Here is a 19996-nt window from a genome sequence, read left to right on the forward strand (position 1 = left end):
CCCTTTGTATCAGAGCTCTTTCACCTTCACAAAATGCTGATACAGTTTCTACACATCTGAGGAAATCTGACGGTAGGAGTGGGAGCAGATTTGCAGAAGAAGAATTTTCCTTCCTGTCACTAAGACAGGAGAAATTTAGTCATGTTCCCTGGGATGAAGATTGCTGTGCTGGTGGCCTAGACCCTTCATGCTTTGATGATTTCTTTCTGGAACTTCATCCAAACAACACAGAGCGGGGGAAATCTAACCCACCTAAAGGTTCCATCTCTCCAGCTATCTACGTGTTCCTCAAGAGTTTTAGCTGAATGTTGTTCAAGGTAATGCATTTTCAAAAGAAAACTTCTAATTCTGGCTGCTCAGCTCCATCAACCTCTATGAACTTCCTTTTCGGGTTCTTAAAATCCTCAGCGTGTTTTACTACTTCAAATTGAATGAGAGGGCATTTTGGGAGATCAATCAGAGATAATAGGAGGGTTCTGAGCTTTTATAGTTTAGAAGAATGCCGTGTTCAGAAATGGAGAACAAGAGCTCTATTATGAGCATTTAATTATTTCTATGAATACATTACAAACTCCTCCATCACTAGAATGTAATAACTAAAAACTGCCTTAGAATGACATTTAAATGAATTTCATTCCATGAAAATGAGACTTTAAAATCAGCCAGGCAAACAATGACATTTTTTTTTCCTGTTGGCTCCTCAAAACTATTGCTCCATCAAAACACCAAAAGAATGTTGTTCCTGTCATGTAAGACGTGATTGATAGTAACATAACTTTCATCCTAGTTCCAAGACCCTAGTTATGTAATATTCTAGAGCAACTCCAATTACTTCAAGGATATTGTGAAATCTCTTTAAAAAAATAAAAAACTAATTGTGCAGCCATGAAATTAAAAAATACTTGCTCCTTGGAAGAAAAGCTATGACCAACCTAGACAGCATATTAAAAAGCAAAGACATTACTTTGCCGACAAAGGTCCATCTAGTCAAAGCTATAGTTTTTCCAATAGTCATGTATGGATCTGAGAGTTGGACTATAAAGAAAGCTGAATGCCAAAAAGTTGATGCTTTTGAACTGTGTTGTTGGAGAAGACTCTTGAGAGTCCCTTGGACAGCAAGGAGATTCAACCAGTCCATCCTAAAGGAAATCAGTCCTGAATATTCATTGGAAGGACTGATAATGATGCTGAAACTCCAATCCTTTGGCCACCTGATACAAAGAACTGACCCATTTGAAAAGACCCTGATGCTGGGAAAGATTGAAGGCAGGAGGAGAAGGGGACGACAGGGGATGAGATGGATAACACCACTGACTCAATGGACATGAGTTTGAGTAAACTCTGAGAGTTGGTGATGGGCAGGGAAGCCTGGCATGCTGCAGTCCATGGTGTCGCAAAGAGTCGGACATGACTGAGTGACTGAACTGAACTGAAATGAAGTTTAATACAGTTCAACTTTGAAAGGATGTATAGCTGGCATTAGGATTTTTGGAGGCAGAAACATGGATCACCGACTATATGAGTATATTTGTTCCACTATGTACATGATCAAAACATATATATTCTCATGCTAACTTGGGTCTGACTCTGCAACCCCATGGACTGTAGCCCGCCAGGCTCCTCTGTCCATGGGATTCTCCAGGCAAGAATACTGAAGTGGGTTGCCATTTCTTCTCCAGAGGACCTTCCCAAACCAGGGGTTGAACCTGTGTCTCCTGAATTGCAGGCAGATTCTTTACCACTGAACCACCAGGGAAGGCCAATCAAAATATAAATCTTTACCAATTGCCAAGAGCCCAAACACCTGGGTCCAAAGGATGATAGATTTATTAGGCTATAAATATCAAAAAGGAAGAAAGTAAATGCACATTTAAAATGGATTGAACTCTGAGTGTGTAAGAGTTGATGATGGGGACTTCCCAGGGGTTAAGACTTTGCCTTCAATGCAGGAAGTGTAGGCTCAATCCCTGGTTGGGGAGCTAAGATATCATATGACTAGCAGCCATAAAGCCAAAAACAGAAACAATACTGTAACAAACTCAATAAAAACTTTAAAAATGGTCCACATTAAAAAAAATCTTTTGAGAAGAAGCTAATAATACAGTTTAAGTACTTATAATTTTCATTCTTAATTATAACTAGATCTTAGACAATTGTTTCTTAGGAACTCCCCAAGATGCTGGGGTTAGCAAGGCAGATGATATAAAAGTCATAATCAAGGACCTGTTCCACCTGAGGTAAAAATAATAAATGTAAATGTATATACATTGTTATATGATCTTATGATGGGGTGATCAGCAGTCATTCACTATGATATTTACAAAGAGTAGTGATGTGTTTATGGTAGTGAAAAAAAGAGCAAGATTTGAAATTTTATATTTACATTGAGTCCAAATACTTACAAGAAATGTAGAAAACAAGACAAATAGGGTGTGGTAGGAGAAGATTTGGGGTCAGGGTTATGAGAGGAGTTTATTTTTCTGGTTTTATGTCCTTTCACATTTTTCTAATGAAGATGTGTTGCGTTTCATTTGTGATTCTTGACAGTGTTTGAAAAGGCAAATTTATTTCTAAATTTGCCTTTTCTGAACTCAGTCATTCTTAATTAATCCTTTTGTTATTTTTGCAAAGAAGCCTTTTAGGTATTGATGTTGATTAGGCATTGATTTTAGGTATTGATACAAATAGATATCCCGAAGGACCATTGTAGTAATGGCCTAGTTTCATGTGTGGAGCAGAAGGCAAACCAGGCAGGGTCCATGTAGAAGCGGTACATGGCACAGTGAATATTTGCTGGACAGTTCTCATGATTAGGGTTATCTTGTAAAGTGAAAGGGACTCCTTTTATTCCTCCAGGAAATACCAGATGGCTTAGAGTCTAGTGAACAACCGTTTAAAGGGGGAAAAGGCAGAAACCAGAGGATAGTTACAGAAGAGACTGGGTGTTCCTTTCAATAGAAGCTGAGCATCAGAAAAGACTTCTTTTTTGAATTAGAGAAGTTTAACTGGGAGCTCTGCCAGAACTGGGACTGGAATCCAGGGCCCTGGCAGAAACATGGCTGCGGTATTCAGGAAGAACATTGTGCCCTAGTGCTGGGTGGGCAAAGCCAAGTGGAACTATGCCGGAGTTAGACAGATATCAGGATGGCTAGATGAACACCGACCTGACTTGCGGGGCTGCACAGAGTTCTCCACACATGGGATCTGAGCCACCTGAACCAAGTGAGGTTCTGTTTTATTATCTCTACCCACCTGTTCGAAAACAGACTGCACCCTTGTCAATTACCATCTGGAGGAAGGTGGTTTCCACCACTCCACTCGCAATGACTAGCCGGCGTTTGTGTCGTGAGTATGATCATGACCTCTCTGGAGAAAAGTACAGGGAGGATGATGGACTTTGGGCCAAGGGCAAAGAGAAGAATTTCAGGCTCTTCAGGGAGTAAACACAGGGGCACAGAGATCCACAGGCAGCCACAGAAGCAGAACTGATTAACTTGGCATTCCTTAGTGCAGCTGCTATCATTCTTTAGAAACATTCATGTTTCTACATATAAATTTGTCTCTGCAGAATTATCACTATCTCTTTTGTGATAACCTTTCCCTTATGTGACTGATTGCCAGTGACACTGAAGGGTTCAGTTTGGGTGTCGACTGTACTTTAAAACACACCCAGAATCAAAGCCTCATGCCTCCTCTGCTCCCTCCCATCCAGATAGTTCAAGCCATCATCTTTTCTGACCTAGATTATAGTAAAGCTCTCCAAATGGGTTGCCCTGCTTCTCTTCATGCCCCTCTGTAATCCATCCTCCATGTGTTAGCCCAAGTGATTTATATAAAGCCTGAGTCAAATGTGAACACCATCCTGAATGACATCAAGCCATGCTCTTTGCTGGGCACCCTGAACCTGTACCAACCACTTCTATCCAACTCTAACTTCATCCCCAGCCCTCACTCCCACACAGATCAAGTTCAGGCTACACCAACTTCTCCGTTTCTTGTCCACCTCTCAGTCTTGGTCCCTTTGCTTGGAAAACTCTTATTTTCTCTTTTTCTGGGGTAGGGGGTGGGGAGGGGAGCTTCCCAGGTGGCGCTAATGGCAAAGAATCCACCTGCCAATGCAGGAGATGTGCGTTCAATCCCTGGATAAGGAAGATCCCCTGAAGAAGGGCATGTCAACCTGATCCAGTATTCTAGTCTGGAGAATCCTCATGGACAGAGGAACACGGTGGGCTCCAGTTTAGAAGGTTGCAAAGAGTCAGATGTGACTGAAGCGACTTGGCACTTTTTTTTAAGCTTTTTTTTTTTTAATAATCACAGTTCAATTCAGTCGCTCAGCCGTATCTGACTCTTTGCAACCCATGGACTGAAGCACACCAGGCCTCCCTGTCCATCACCAACTCCCATAGTTTACTCAAACTAATGTCCATTGAGTCAGTAATGCCATCCAACTGTTTCATCCTCTGTCGTCCCCTTCTCCTCCCACCTTCAATCTTTCCCAGCATCAGGGTTTTTCAAATAAGTCAGCTCTTCGCATCAGGTCGCCAAAGGATTGGAGTTTCAGCATCATTATCAGTCCTTCCAATGAATATTCAGGACTGATTTCCTTTAGGATGGACTGGTTGGATCTCCTTGCAGTCCAAGGGACTCTCAAGAGTCTTCTCCAATACCACAGTTCAAAAGCATCAATTCTTCGGTGCTCAGCTTTCTTTACAGTCCAACTCTCACATCCATACATGACTACTAGAAAAACCATAGCTTTGACTAGATGGACTTTTGTTGCCAAAGTAATGTCTTTGCTTTTTAATATGCTGTCTAGGCTGGTCATAACTTTTCTTCCAAGGAGTAAGCGTCTTTTAATTTCATGGTTGCACTCACCATCTGCAGTGATTTTGGAGCCCCAAAAAATTAAGTCAGCCACTGTTTCCCCATCTATTTGCCATGAAGTGATGAGACCAGATGCCATGATCTTAGTTTTCTGAATGTTGAGTTTTAAGCCAACTTTTTCACTCTCCTCTTTCACTTTTATCAAGAGACTGTTTAGTTCTTCTTCACTTTCTGCCATAAGGATGGTGTTATCTGCATATCTGAGGTTATTGATATTTCTCCCAGAAATCTTGATTCCAGCTTGTACTTCCTCCAGCCCAGTGTTTCTCATGATGTACTCTGCATATAAGTTAAATAAGCAGGGTGACAATATACAGCCTTGATGTACTCCTTTTCCTATTTGGAACCAATCTGTTATTCCATGTCCAGTTCTAACTGTTGCTTCTTGACCTGCATACAGATTTCTCAAAAGGCAGGTCAGGTGGTCTGGTATTCCTATCTCTTTAAGAATGTTCCACAGTTTGTTGTGATCCACACAATCAAAGGCTTTGGCATAGTCAATAAAGCAGAAATAGATGTTTTTCTGGAACTCTCTTGCTTTTTCAATGATCCAATGGATGTTGGCAATTTGATCTCTGCTTTTTCTAAATCCAGCTTGAACATCTGGAAGTTCATGGTTCATGTACTGTTGAAGCCTAGCTTGGAGAATTGTGACCATTACTTTACAAGCGTGTGAGATTAGTGCAATTGTGCAGTAGTTTGAACATTCTTTGGCATTGCCTTTCTTTGGGATTGGAATGAAAACTGACCTTTTCTAGTCCTGTGGCCACTGCTGAGTTTTCCAAATTTGCTGGCATATTGAGTGCAGCACTTTCACAGCATCATCTTTTAGGATTTGAAATAGCTCAACTGGAATTCCATCACCTCCACTAGTTTTGTTAGTAGTGATGCTTCCTAAGGCCCACTTGACTTCGCATTCCAGGATGTCTGGTTCTAGATGAGTGATCATACCATTGTGATTATCTGGGTGGTGAAGATCTTTTTCATATAGTTTTCTTCTGTGTATTCTTGCCACCTCTTCTTAATATCTTCTGCTTCTGTTAGGTCCATACCATTTCTGTCCTTTATTGTGCCCATCTTTGCATGAAATGTTCCCTTGGTATCTAATTTTCTTGAAGAAATCTGTAGTCTTTCCCATTCTATTGTTTCCCTCTATTTCTTTGCACTCATCAAGGGGAAGCTTTTCTTATCTTTCCTTGCTATTCTTTGGAACTCTATATTCATATGGGTATATCTTTCCTTTTCTCCTTTGCTTTTAGCTTTTCTTCTTTTCACAGCTATTTGTAAGGCCTCCTCAGACAGCCATTTTGCTTTTTTGCTATTTCTTTTTCTTGGGGATGGTCTTGATCCCTGTCTCCTGTACAATGTCATGAACCTTTGTCCATAGTTCTTCAGACACTCTATCTATCAGATCTAATCCCTTGAATCTATTTGTCCTTTCCACTGTATAATCGTAAGGGATTTGATTAAGGTCATACCTGAATGGTCTAGTAGTTTTCCCTAATTTCTTCAATTTAAGTCTGAATTTTGCAATAAGGAGTTCATGATCTGAGCCACAGTCAGTTTTTATCACGGATATTTTTTAAAACCATGAATTTTCAAATACAATGGCCATACACAAATACTGAGTAAAATCATTACATTTTGCCAGGCAAATGGACCACCATGCCTTGTAACCATGTCTGAGCCTGCAAGAGTACACAACAGGGTCAGGGTCGTGGAGGGGGGTGCTCACCTTGGGAAGAACACAGCTGATTGGCCCCCAAGAGTGCTCTGTGGTGAGGCTTCCTGGGTAACTTTACCAAAATCCAGGTTCTGGATGTAGGTTTTCCTTCTGCTCTGACATGGATTTTCTTCTTGCCATCAGGACTCAGCATAAATATGCCCCCTTCTAAGCCACCTTCTCAATCCCCCAGTTGCTGATAACTCCTCTTGGAGTCTCCCTGTCCTGTCTCCCTGGGTCATTTTATTTATAGCACATAACCCGAACTGGCTGTATCTATTGTAGTTGTGGTGGTGGTTTTCTAGAGTTACCTTAACAAGGTACCACATCCTGAGTGGTACAAGCAGCAGAAATCGATTAAAAAAAAAAGACATTAATTTTTCCTAGAGTTCTGGAGGCTGGAAGTCTGAAATCAAGGTGCTGGCAGGTTAGGTTTCTTCCAAGGCCACTCTCTTGTTGCCTGTTCACACGGTCATCCCTCTGTGCATGCACCCCTGCTATCTTCTGTGTGCCCTGGTTTCCTCTTAGAAGATCACCAGAGTGCAATAGGCTCCACTCTAATGGCTTCATTTTCAATTTGATTATCTTTTTAAAGCCAAATATAGTCATATTTAACTTATATTTAGAGTACATCATGAGAAATGCTGGGCTGGAGGAAGCACAAGCTGGAATCAAGATTGCCGGGAGAAATATCAATAACCTCAGTTATGCAGATGACACCACCCTTATGGCAGAAAGTGAAGAGGAACTAAAAAGCCTCTTGATGAAAGTGAAAGAGGAGAGTGAAAAAGTTGGCCTAAAGCTCAACATTCAGAAAACTAAGATCATGGCATCCAGTCCCATCACTTCATGGCAAATAGATGGGGAAACAGTGGCTAACTTTATTTTTCTGGGCTCCAAAATCACTGCAGATGGTGATTGCAGCCATGAAATTAACAGATGCTTACTCCTTGGAAGAAAATCTATGACCAATCTAGACAGCATATTGAAAAGCAGAGACATTACTTTGTCAACAAAGGTCCATGTAGTCAAGGCTATGGTTTTTCCAGTGGTCATGTATGGATGTGAGAGTTGGACTATAAGGAAAGCTGAGCGCTGAAGAATTGATGGTTTTGAATTGTGTTGTTGGAGAAGACTCTTGAGAGTCCCTTGGACAGCAAGGAGATTCAACCAGTCCATCCTAAAGGAAATCAGTCCTGAATATTCATTGGAAGGACTGATAATGATGCTGAAACTCCAATCCTTTGGCCACCTGATACAAAGAACTGACCCATTTGAAAAGACCCTGATGCTGGGAAAGATTGAGGGCAGGAGGAGAAGGGGACGACAGAGGATGAGATGGTTGGATGGCATTACCGACTCGATGGACATGGGTTTAGGTGGACTCTGGGAATTGGTGATGGACAGGGAGGCCTGGCATGCTGCAGCTCATGGGGTCACAAAGAGTCGGACATGACTGAGCAACTGAACTGAACTGACTGAGTCATATTCGGAGGCACTGGGGGTTAGGGTTTCAACATAGGAAGTTTGAAAGTGACACAATTCAGCCCATATCAGTTACTTGTATGCTGTCTGGATAACCTATTTATTTTGTGTCTCTCCACACTAACTTTTTATCATCACAAGAGCAGAGGTTTGTCTTTTGTTCACTCTTTAGACCTGTGTCCACTATCACATCATTTCATAGGAGATGCTAATGGTTTACAGTAAAGCAATCAACAGTCAGTGGTTTTGCATAATTTTTTGTTATCTTTCCCCAATGTGCCCCGTTTTTCTGAAAGATTTTTATCTCCTAAACTGCATTTATTAAGTTTTTATTAATAGATTTTTTCCATGAGAGGATCATGCTATCACGTTCCAGCCAAAAATCCAAGAAATGTGACATTTGATTCTCCCGAGCAGCCTTATCAGTTTTAAATATAGAATTTCTATTAACTATTTTAAAGAGTTGAAAGTATTTCAAGGATTCCTCCCTCCTCCCTTCCCCATCACCATCTTTTCAGATCCCTGACATGAAGGAACTCAAGCTGGAAACCTCATGGATTAACCCTTACAGGTTGTGCCTCTCTACGTTTTCCTCTGATTCTACAATCAGACTAGAACTAGAATACATCGGCTGATCAACACCTACAAGTGCCAATCCTCCGCCCAGGACTATATATCCCTTACTTATCCATGTGATAAAGTGAATTCCAGACCCACAGCCAGTTAGGTTATTTGAGTGAAAAACAAAGGCTGAAAAAGACCATCCACTTGAGTTAAAGAATCCATAATGAACCATCCTATAAAAAATGATTGATTCCGAAAATGGTAGGTCCCTATTCTTGATGTGAAAGCTTTGCATATCTTGCAGTCAGCAGAAATTTTTACAAGAATGAAAATAAACACACCCAATCGCAATAAATAAAGGGTGAATAGGGTGCCAACTCAAAGGCATCACAACCCAGTAAAACATGGGCACCAGCAGGCAGCTGTGCTGAGAACCAGAGCATACCACTGACAATGCAGGTACCAGTGGTTTATAACCAAGACTTCTAGTTTCATACTGAGCCTCATAAGAATTATTGTCACTACAATTTATTTGAGAATTTGAGACTTCACACATTTGACTTAACATAGAAACTAAAGTCAAATAGCACGTATTCGTGTAAAGAACATGTGTGTTAGTCGCTCAGTCTTGTCTAACTCTTTGTGACCCCATGGACTGTAGCCCTCCAGGCTCCTCTGTCCATGGGATTCCCCAGGCAAGAATACTGGAGTGGGTTGCCATTTCCTCCTCCAGGGGATCTTCCACACCCAGGGACAGAACCCCAGGTCTCCTGCATTGCAGGTGGATTCTTTATCGTCTGAGCCACCTATAAAATGAAAGCAAAAGTGTTAGTCGCTCAGTTGTGTCTGACTCTTTGTGACATCATGGACTGTAGTCCACCAGGCCCCTCTGTCCATGGGATTTCCCAGGCAAGAATATTGGAGTGGGTGCCCATTTCCTTCACCAGAGGATCTTCCCAACTCAAGGATCGAACCTGGGTCTCCTACATTGCAGGCAGATTCTTTACTAAGCCACGATATAACTGGAGTTTAAATTTGGGGGCAAGGGAAAGGCACCTCCAATGCCAACAAAACTCTCCCCAAAGTATTTTGTAACTATTATTTAGCATATTTCAAAGGAATAATCTTATTCGGAGTAAGCTGGCCTTTTAATTTAATGACCAGACATTCAGCCCCAAAGAACCACTGTGTGTAGCGGAAAGCACTCTCAAGCTTCAACAGACTCATCCTTCACTTTGTTCAATGTGAACGAAGCCTGGAAGGAATTTGAATTTGAAATTTGACAAGCGCTTCTTTAGAACACTTTTAAAAATGAGCTTTGGGCCACTTGCTTTTGTCCTAAAGGGATGGTGCTTGCAAGAAAAGAGTAAAAAGGCAGAAGATCCATTCAGGCCTGCAAGTATTTTATGGTGTCAGGAGATTCACTGAAGCTTGCCATTTCTTTGTGCTAATAAATGTTAGTCATGTGATTTGTTATTAAATAACTGGCAAAGTTTCATTTCAATTTCTTTGACTATGTCATGATGCAGAGCTACCTGGAATCATATTTGTACAGAAAGAAGGAACACCCTCCCAGGAATATGAGAACCCCAAGAGTCGGTTTAATGGGTAAATTATATCCTTGTCGCTCAGTCGTGTCCAACTATTTGCCACCCCATGGACCTTAGCCCGCCAGGATCCTCTGCCATTATATCCTTAGAAGAAACTAAACTCAAAGGCCAGGATTTTATGAAGCCAATAACTTATTTCTGGGTTCCTAAAGCTACTTGCCTGTTTTTGCGGTTTGTGGAAGGGAAGCATGTCTGCATCTGCAAAGGAGAGTGAGGCTTCTGCTGTTCTAATATTTTAACTCAACTCTGCCTTCATGAGTTAATGCAAACTGCTGCAGGGTGCTTTTTCTAATTGTTCCCTGCCCTTCTGCTGAATCCTCAGAATCAAAACAGATCTGAGTCAGAATCCCTGAGAAAGTTGTCTTACTCCTGAGGCTCTCCTTCATCTGTAAAATGGGCAAAACGACTTGACCTCTCAGGGCTGTTGTAAAGATTACACAAAATAAAGTATGTGAAAACCCAGATGGTACCCGAGCTTACCTGGGAGAGCTTGCCTTCTGCTGCCCCGCCTTTTTCTTTCTTGTCTCCTCTTGTCTTTTCCTTCTCTCTCTTTAAACCTTTTTTATTTATCTATTTTTGGCCATACCATGCAGCATTCAGGATCAGTTCCCTGACCAGGGATCAAACCAGTCCTCTTGCTGTGGAAGTGAAGAGCCCCAACTACTGGACCACCAGAGAAGTCCCTTAAATCATTTTTAAAATTGAAGTATAGTTAATTTGCAATGTTGTGTTAGCTTGCTGCTGCTGCTGCTACTAAGTCGCTTCAGTTGTGTCTGACTCTGTGCGACCCCATGGACTGTAGCCCCTCAGGCTCCTCTGTCCGTGAGATTTCCCAGGCAAGAATACTGGAGTGGATTGCCATTTCCTTCTCCAGAGGATCTTCCTGACCCAGGAATTGAACCCATGTCTCCACGTGGCCAGGCTTTTCATCAGTGTGGTTCTACTGGTCTCTGTAACAAGAGGCAGACAGTGTGGCTGGATCCCAATTGAACAAGAACAAATAGTTGAAAACTCGGGCCCTGAAGCTGGTTTAGTCAAGTTACTATCACATATGAAAATGCTAGCACAGCAGAAAAAGAGAGTGAGACAAACACGAAGTCTCTCCCAGTGTATCTCATTTTATTATGATAATTGTCAGCCTTGCTTATTTTTGAGAGCTTATTATGTGCTAGAAAGAGTTCTCTTTAAAATTTTTGTATTTTGTATGTATTTTTCTACTTTCACATTTTTTTTTAGATGAGAAAATTGAGTAACTCACCCACATTTACACATATAGTAAGTGGCAGAGCCAGGATTTAAATACAGGGCCCACATTCATTACCAATATGTTACTTTCCCCTCTCTCTTTCACTGGAACCTGTTGATTTAAGTTCACTTTAGGTCTTCTCTTTTATCTGGTAGATAAGACAGTAAAGAATCTGCCTGCCATGCAGGATGATCCCTGGGTTGAGAAGATCTCCTGGAGAAGAGAATTGGCTACTCACGCCAGTATTCCTGCATGGAGAATCCCAAGGACAAAGGAGACTGGTGGGCTACAGTCCATGGGGTCGCAAAGAGTCAGAGACGATGAACGACTAACACTTTTGTCTGTGGCCTTACATCAAAGGTTGCCACTGTGATAAATTTATGACATCTGAATTCCCCAGAAAGATGAGAAGGTGATGTGGCATGAAGCCTCCTGACTTGCTGAAGGAGATGCCCATTTAAACAGGGTAATTCCTTTATCACTGCTGCCCTTGAGAGATGGTTAGGTCCTGGCTCCTGTGTGACGTCTCTGATTGGCATGCTGGAGGAGGTGCGTGCTGATTATTCCACGTAACATGGTCATGAAATGCAGCCACATGGGTGGTTGCCCAATAAGGCCTGACTCAAGAGATGAATCAGTGATGATGACAGAGGCCACTCTCTGGCCCCAGCCTTTCCGACTAGTGATCTCCCTGTCACTGTGATACACTGGAAGCCTTCACAAGCATACACAAGGCTTTGGAGAAATCTTTCTTGGATTCATCATTCTGCTGTCTTAGATATTAATATAATGTGCAATACATTTATTGATGGACAATGTCACTGTCTCCTTTGGTAAAGAAAAAAACACAGTTTGAACGACATGGACTTATGGGTCAATCAATCAAAAAACTGGTCTCAAAAACAGTGACTATCTGAAACTAAAATAACAGTGTAAATCAACTATCCTTCAATTAAAAAAGATGAAAACAAACAAAAGTCCAGTGACTATTGTAGAGGTTATTAGGGTATAAAAGAAATAGAATTTCCAGTTCATGCCTCAAGATCAGTATTCAAGAGAATTTTCTTGCCTACATTGATGGAAGTATAATCTTATACAGGATTTTTTTTCTTTTTTTTTAATTGAAGAGTTTTATTACTTTTGGCATTAAAAAAATGCCTTTTCATTGAATAATCCTATGATGGTGGACTGATTTGCATGGCAGTGAAAACCAAACATAATGACTGTTTTAGGAAATCAATTTGATGATGCATTTTATATTGGTTTGGTATATTTGTCATGACTTAACACAGAATCATGTAATAATTCAACAATTACACAATGCCGCTAGGAACTGTTCTGCCTTTTGGTTTCTTGGAACATCTTAAAGGAAACTCATTCTTATGTTCATAGGAAAATTACAGAGAAGACATGAGTACCTTTTAAGAGTTTCTATTTCCTCATTTGTTGAAAGAATCGGAGATGATGCCATTGCCAAGGTTCCTTCTAGATTTGACTTTAGATATTCAACAGTGCGGGCAAAACCCGGTAATGGTGTGGGCAAAAGTGGGGTTGGGTTGGGAAGAAAGGCACCGCAGGACATCAGCAGGAGGTCATTTGGGTACTACTTTTCTGGTGGCCCACGAATATAGTCTGCCCAACTCCCATGGCTGTATGTTTGCAAACAAAACTTGTTAAAAACATGTTACCATTAAAAAACAGAACTCGCTTTTTCAAAGTGAATTCCAGCCTGCACACAAAAATTGTCTTTCCATTGGCATATTCTCTTAGTCATGGGAAAGCAAATGAGCGAAGCCTGAATATCATTTCTGCCTTAATGAGGCACACTCCTAGGTTTGAATAGAACATCAAAAGATAATCCCTGACTTTGCAAAATCATGGAATTGGGAAGAGAATGTAGAGGGTTGTCTCTTCCATGTGATTGCTGACAAGGTATTGGGTGCTATTCCTACAATATGTTAAGCACTAGGGCTACAGAGATGAAGAAAGCCCAGCTCAGACCCTGAAGGAAGTTATGGATAGTTGGAAGGAAAGGTGGCTACAGCCCAAAAGAGGAATAACAAAGCTGCCTATCTGTAGCAAAACTGGGTATCACCTCCTTCACTCGTGATGTGGTGGCCCAGGGACTGTATTAGGTATGTAAATTATTTGTAAATAAGGAAATAATTTTTTTGAGGGGGGCTCCAAAATTACTGCAGATGGTGATTGCAGCCATGAAATTAAAAGATGCTTACTCCTTGGTAGAAAAATAATGACCAACCTAGACAGCATATTAAAAAGCAGAGACATTACTTTGCCAAAAAGGTCCGTCTAGTCAAAGCTATGGTTTTTCCAGTAGTCATGTATGGATGTGAGAGTTGGACTATAAAGAAAGCTGAGAGCCAAAGAATTGATGCTTTTGAACTGTGTTGTTGGAGAAGACTCTTGAGAGTCCCTTGGACTGTAAGGAGATCCAACCAGTCCATCCTAAAGGAAATCAGTGCTGAATTTTAATTGGAAGGACTGAATTTTCATTGGCTGCTGAAGCTGAAACCCCAATCCTTTGGCCACCTGATGCGAAGAACTGACTAATTTGAAAAGATTGTGATGCTGGGAAAGATTGAAGGTGGGAGGAGAAGGGGATGACAGAGGATGAGATGGTTGGATGGCATCACTGACTCAATGGACATGAGTTTGAGTAAACTCTGGGAGTTGGTTATGGACAGGGAGGCCTGGCGTGCTGCAGACCATGAGGTCGCAAAGAGTTGGACACAACTGAGTGACTGAACTGAACTGAACTGAACTGAAAGAAATAATTTCTGACTGTTACCTGATTGATAGCTGTACTACAATGACCCTTAAGGGAATCCCTGGGGGTCTTGTGGTTAAGACTCTGCGCTTCCAGTGCAGGGGGTGCAGGTTTGATCCCTGGTTGGGGAACTAAGATCCCACATGCCGGGCAGTGCAGCAAAATAAAACACCCTTGGAACTCCAGGGTCGTGTGGCCCATGCCCAGCCAGGGGAAGATGCATCCTTCAGCTGTGGGGGATCCCTCCCAGCTGTGCATCAGGCAAGATTCTGGGGCTTCCTCCACCGTGGTCCTGGACCTTACTGTGCTTGCTGCCCTGTTTCTGCTTGCTCAGTGTCAAGCCTTCAAAAATGTTGACTTCTTACACACAGGGAAATGTTCGACCAGATAGAAATCATCTCAATGCAAAATGAAAAACCACAAGGAACAGGATTTTTTTCAACCAAAGGACAGCAAGGAGATCCCACCAGTCAATCCTAAAGGAAGTCAACCCTGAATATTTATTGAAAGGATTGATGTTGAAGGGCTTCCCCAGTGATTCAGTGGTGAAGAATCTACTTGCAGTGCAGGAGCTGCAGGAGACTCGGGTTCAATCCCTGAATTGGGACGATCCCCTGAAGGAGAGCATGGCAACCCCCACTCCAGTATTCTTGTCTGAAGAATCCTATGGACAGAAGAGCCTAGAGGGCTACAGTCCATAGTCTCAAAGAGTTGGACATGACTGCAATGACTGAACACACGCTGAGAATGCATGCAGGGATGCTGAAGATGAAGCCTCAATCTTTGGGCCACCTGTTGCGAAGAGCCAACTCATTGGTTAAAGACCCTGATGCTGGGAAAGACTGAGGGCAGGAGGAGAAGGGGACGACAGAGGATGAGGTGGTCAGATGGTATCACCAACTCAATGGACATGAGTCTGAGCAAACTCCAGGAGACAGTGAAGGACAGGGAGGCCTGGCGTGCTGCAGTTCATGGGGTTGCAAAGAGTTGGACACGGCTGAGCGACTGAACAGTAAATTAGCATACACAGTCTGGGACAGATCCAAAGTTTTTAAATGTGAGGGGTTTCCTATCTGGTTGGAGTGTGTGTGTGTGTGTGTGTGTGTGTGTGTACGTATGTATGTGTGCTCTTCCTGATCACCCCACCTGCTCAACTAGCCTTCACCCAGTTCAATTCCAGACACCTCAAAGCTAAATGTGCTTCATTTCCTGTGTGCTTTCCTAGTGCCCGGTGCCAGTTCCCATGGTGGCATTTATCAACTCACCACGTGGTATTTTAAATTTCACCTTCCCCACCTCTATCTCTTACTGGACTCTGAGCAAAGAGGGAAATGTCTTGAGATAAAGAGACTCGGGCTGTATCAGAGGAGAGGTCAACATCTGGGTGGCTGAATGAGCACAGTGGGGTCGGGAGGGGAGAGCAGGGCAATGGTGATTACTCCTTTAATCTTTATGACTGTGGCCACCTTTGCAAATCACAGTACCTGCAGGTTACCACTCATTATTAAGGCAAGACTGACAAAGAGAAAGGAAGCTGATCTTACCCTTGAATGAATTTTCATTGGAGTAAGGCTTCTCTGGTGGCTCAGGTAGTTAAGAATCCACATGCAATGTGGGAGACCCGGGTTTGATCCCTGGGTTGGGAAGATCTCATTGGAGTATAGCTGTTTTACAGTGTTGTGTTTGTTTCTGCTGTACAACAAAGTGAATCAGCTATACATATATCTCCCCTTTTTTGAATTTCCTTCTCATTTAGGTCACCATAGAGCACTTAGTCGAGTTGCCTATGCTATGCAGTAGGTTCTCATTAGTTATCTATTTTATACATAGCAGTGTCTATATTAATATGTCAATCTCAATCTCTCAATCCATCCCACTCTTCTTTTTCCCCCTTTATGTCCATCCATTTGTTCTCTATGCCTGTGTCTATATTTCTGCTTTGCAAAGAGGTTCATCTGTACCATTTTCTAGATTCCACATATGTGTGTTAACGATACTGGATGCTTGGGGCTGGTGCGCTGGGACGACCCAGAGGGAGGGTATGGGGAGGGAGGAGGGAGGAGGGTTCAGGATGGGGAACACAGGTATACCTGTGGCGGATTCATTTCGATATTTGGCAAAACTAATACAATATTGTAAAGTTTAAAAATAAAATAAAATTAAAAAAAAAAGGAAACATCCCTTTAAACCTGAAAAAATATATATATACAATATTTGTTTTTCTCTTTCTGATCTACTTCACCCATATGACAGTCTCTAGGTCCATCCATGTCTCTGCAAATGGCACAATTTCATTCCTTTTAATTGTCCCACTGTATACATGCGCCACATCTTCTTTATCCATTCCTCTGTTGATGGACACCTAGGTTGCTTTGATGTCACTGCTATTGTGAATAGTGTTGCTATGAAAATTGGGGTGCATGTATCTTTTGGAATTATGGTTTTCTCAGGGAATGTGCCCAGGAATAGTATTGCTGGATCACATAGGAAAGAGGCTGAACTTGAAGGAATTTGACTTACACAGTGTTTCTCAATTGTGGCTGCACAAGTGAATTACTTGGGTAAGCTTTGAAAGATAGTGGTGTCGTGTCTGGTTCAGGAGAGTCTGACTTACTTGTGCTGGGGTAGGGGTGGGGCATCCATCTTTTTAAATGGCTCCTAGTAATTTTTATAGGAACAGGGTTGAGAATGTCTGGTTAGGGGAGTGTAAGGTTAAAGGGCTAGACATAATTGCGACTCACGTGTAAGGGGGCTCCTCAGGAGCGAAAACAGGCCCGGCACGTGTCTGCCTGTTCCCTTGCCTTAGACAATTTAATTATTTTTTTCACATCCCCAAAAAGGCATTCACAGCACAATTCTTAAATCAACAAACACACATAGTACATTCATTCTGTTCTGGAAAGAGTAAAGACTAAAGGTCGGGGGACTTCCCTCTTGGTCCAGTGGCTAAGACTCCGTGCTCCCAGTGCAGAGGACCTGGGTTTGATCCCTGGTCAGGGAACCAGATCCTCCGTGCTGCCACTAAGACCTGGCATAGCCAATTATATATATATATATATGACTTAAAGGGAAAGTCCTTTACTAGACCAGTAACTATCAAATTATCTCCTGTTTCAGAGAAAAAGTCCTTGATCTTTTATTACGGTAGGAAATTAACATTTATTGAGGACACTTCTATGATAGTTTTCACATTGGCATTAGGGGGCTTCATATACATTTTCTGGTGAGAAAGAAACGTAGTATACTTCTACAAAGTAAAACCTCAAACTGACTCTTACACTGGAACCAAAGAAGACCAGGTCAGCCTTGGGTAACATTGGATGGAGGTGGCAAAGGGGCTGGTGGTTGCCAATGGCTGGAGGGAAGGGGAATGGGAGTTTGTTAACTGATTTGGAGTTTCAGTCTCATAAGATGAAAGAGTTCTGTGGATGGATGGTAATGACGGTAGTACAACAAAGTGAATGTTAATACTGAATTGTGTGCCCCAAAAAGGTTAAGATGGTAAATTTTATATTATGTATATTTAACTATAATTTTAAAAATAAAAAATAAATTCATCCACATAAAGTATGAAATCCAATGGTTTATAGTGTATTTACTCTAGAGTTATGCAGCCACTGCCATAATCTAATCTTAGAATATTTCCATCACACCTGGCTCCACCCCACCGCACCCCACCTCCAAAAAAAAAAAAACCCTTATACATGTGAGCAGTCACTTGGGAGAGATATTTTTAACAGATCATGGGTGTCATGTGTTATTCTTCTGGAACTTGACTTCACAGACTCTTAGAAGCAGCTTAAAGACTTTTAGTCCAATCTCTGCAGATGAAGAAATTGAGGCTCAGAGAAGCAAAGCATCTTAGCAAAGGTCACACAGCAAATTATTGGGCAGAGGCAAGGCTTCTGATTTCCCATGGAGTTGCTTTTCTCAATACAAAAATGCTGTGTCATTCACTTCCTTTAGATTGTTGCTGACAGTGGATTGAAGGTATCAAAAAGATGCTACCCTTTTTCACTGTGGACCCAGGGACTCTTTCTCCAGCCTCTCATCTTACCCACCTGAATCGGGAAGTACAGAGTAAAGACAGGAGAGTACAAAAATCTGCAGTGGTGTCCGGTCATGCTTCCTTATGCCTTAACACTATTAGGAAAGAGCTATAATGAATTTTATGGAGAATAATGTCGCAGCCTCTTAGAAGAATGATTAGAAACACAGCCAGGTGCGGGGACTTTACTTTTGAAAGATGTTGCGTTTTGCTGTGGCAGCAAATAGAGCACCATGTGTCAGAGATGCCAAGGTTTTGGGCTGGCGGTGGAGGTCATTACCTCTCTTGTCATTGTATGATTATTGGGAAAGAGCAGAGGAAGTGGGTTATACATCCTGCTCTCTTGTCTTTCTTGTCTTTCAATGACTTTCAGACTCAGCAGAGCCTTGGGCAGGGCAGCAGGTGGACAAAAGTTGGGATTTGGAGTGGGGTGGAGGACGAACTTGGTGAGCTCCTTGAAGCATCTTCGGCAGTCCTTATTTCCTGGAGGGCTGGTGGAGAGGGTGCTGAGGTTGCTACACATGGGGAATGAGGCCAGGGAGATTCACGCAGCTACAGACTTAGACATATCTAGATCAAGTCCTGAAACCTACTCCAGGCAAGGTTTGGGTCTCTTTTGTCTCCTGTCCTTTGGTCTTTCTGAGAATTTGACCTACCCTCCTCCTCCCTGGTTACCACCCTAACTCACCCCAGGATGATGTACACCCCCAGGAGTGTTTGGAATTTCTCCAGCCAATCTATTCGAGAGGTAGGTACTCTAAACTTCCTGAGAGTTTCCATCATGATAGACACACCTGACTGGAGAGATTGCTGGGGGAATGACACAGGCTCCTAGCCAATGGAGGACACTGCCTGAATTAGTCATCTTTTAAACTTCCGGTACCTCGCCAAGGACCCGGAGGGTTTGCTGAATGAATAAGTAGTAACATTTCACATCAAACGATGCATATTATTTACAAAGTGATTTATTTCCCATGCATGGACTCATCCTCACAACTGCCCCTACTTGACCCCTGGAAGGTAGGCAAGACTGTTTCACAGATGAGGTCACAGAACTGGAGGTTGGAGAGGTGGCTTTCAGACTCTTAAGTCTGTTGGCATTTTTATATAGGTATATTGAGATGGCCTTTCCTAAAACACTCGAAGCACTAAGAGAGATATGTCAGATAGACATTTGCGGTCTCTGCATTTTGTTCCTAAATCTGGGGAAGACATATTCTTCATCTAAGTCTCTCACCGATGGTATTATTTTCTGTTGTTTGCTAATCACTGCTGGTGTATAAGTTTTCAATCACATTTTGAGTTAAGTGGGATTTCAGGGCTAGCCTGGTAAACTTGTGTCACCCCATGTGGTTTGGAGTACGTAGCTGTTTCTTGACAGAGATTTTGCATCATACACTATTGTGTCTAACAGTTTTTGGTTCATACACTATTGTCTTGAATGTAGTTTTGGGTAATTTCAATTAACTGGATTGTAGTTTTATGGCCCTGGGTCGTCAAGAAACACATGTTCAAACATTCTCCCTGCTTAATGATATCCTTACTCTTGCTGAACTTCTATGACCGTATTGGAAATCAATGATTGCTTCTGATCCTCCAAATGTATTGTTGAGGAGAGACCTAGATGAAATCACTATACGAAATGCTT

The sequence above is a fragment of the Bos mutus genome, chromosome 12, assembly GCF_027580195.1.
Source record: "Bos mutus isolate GX-2022 chromosome 12, NWIPB_WYAK_1.1, whole genome shotgun sequence".
Taxonomy (NCBI): Eukaryota; Metazoa; Chordata; class Mammalia; order Artiodactyla; family Bovidae; genus Bos; species Bos mutus.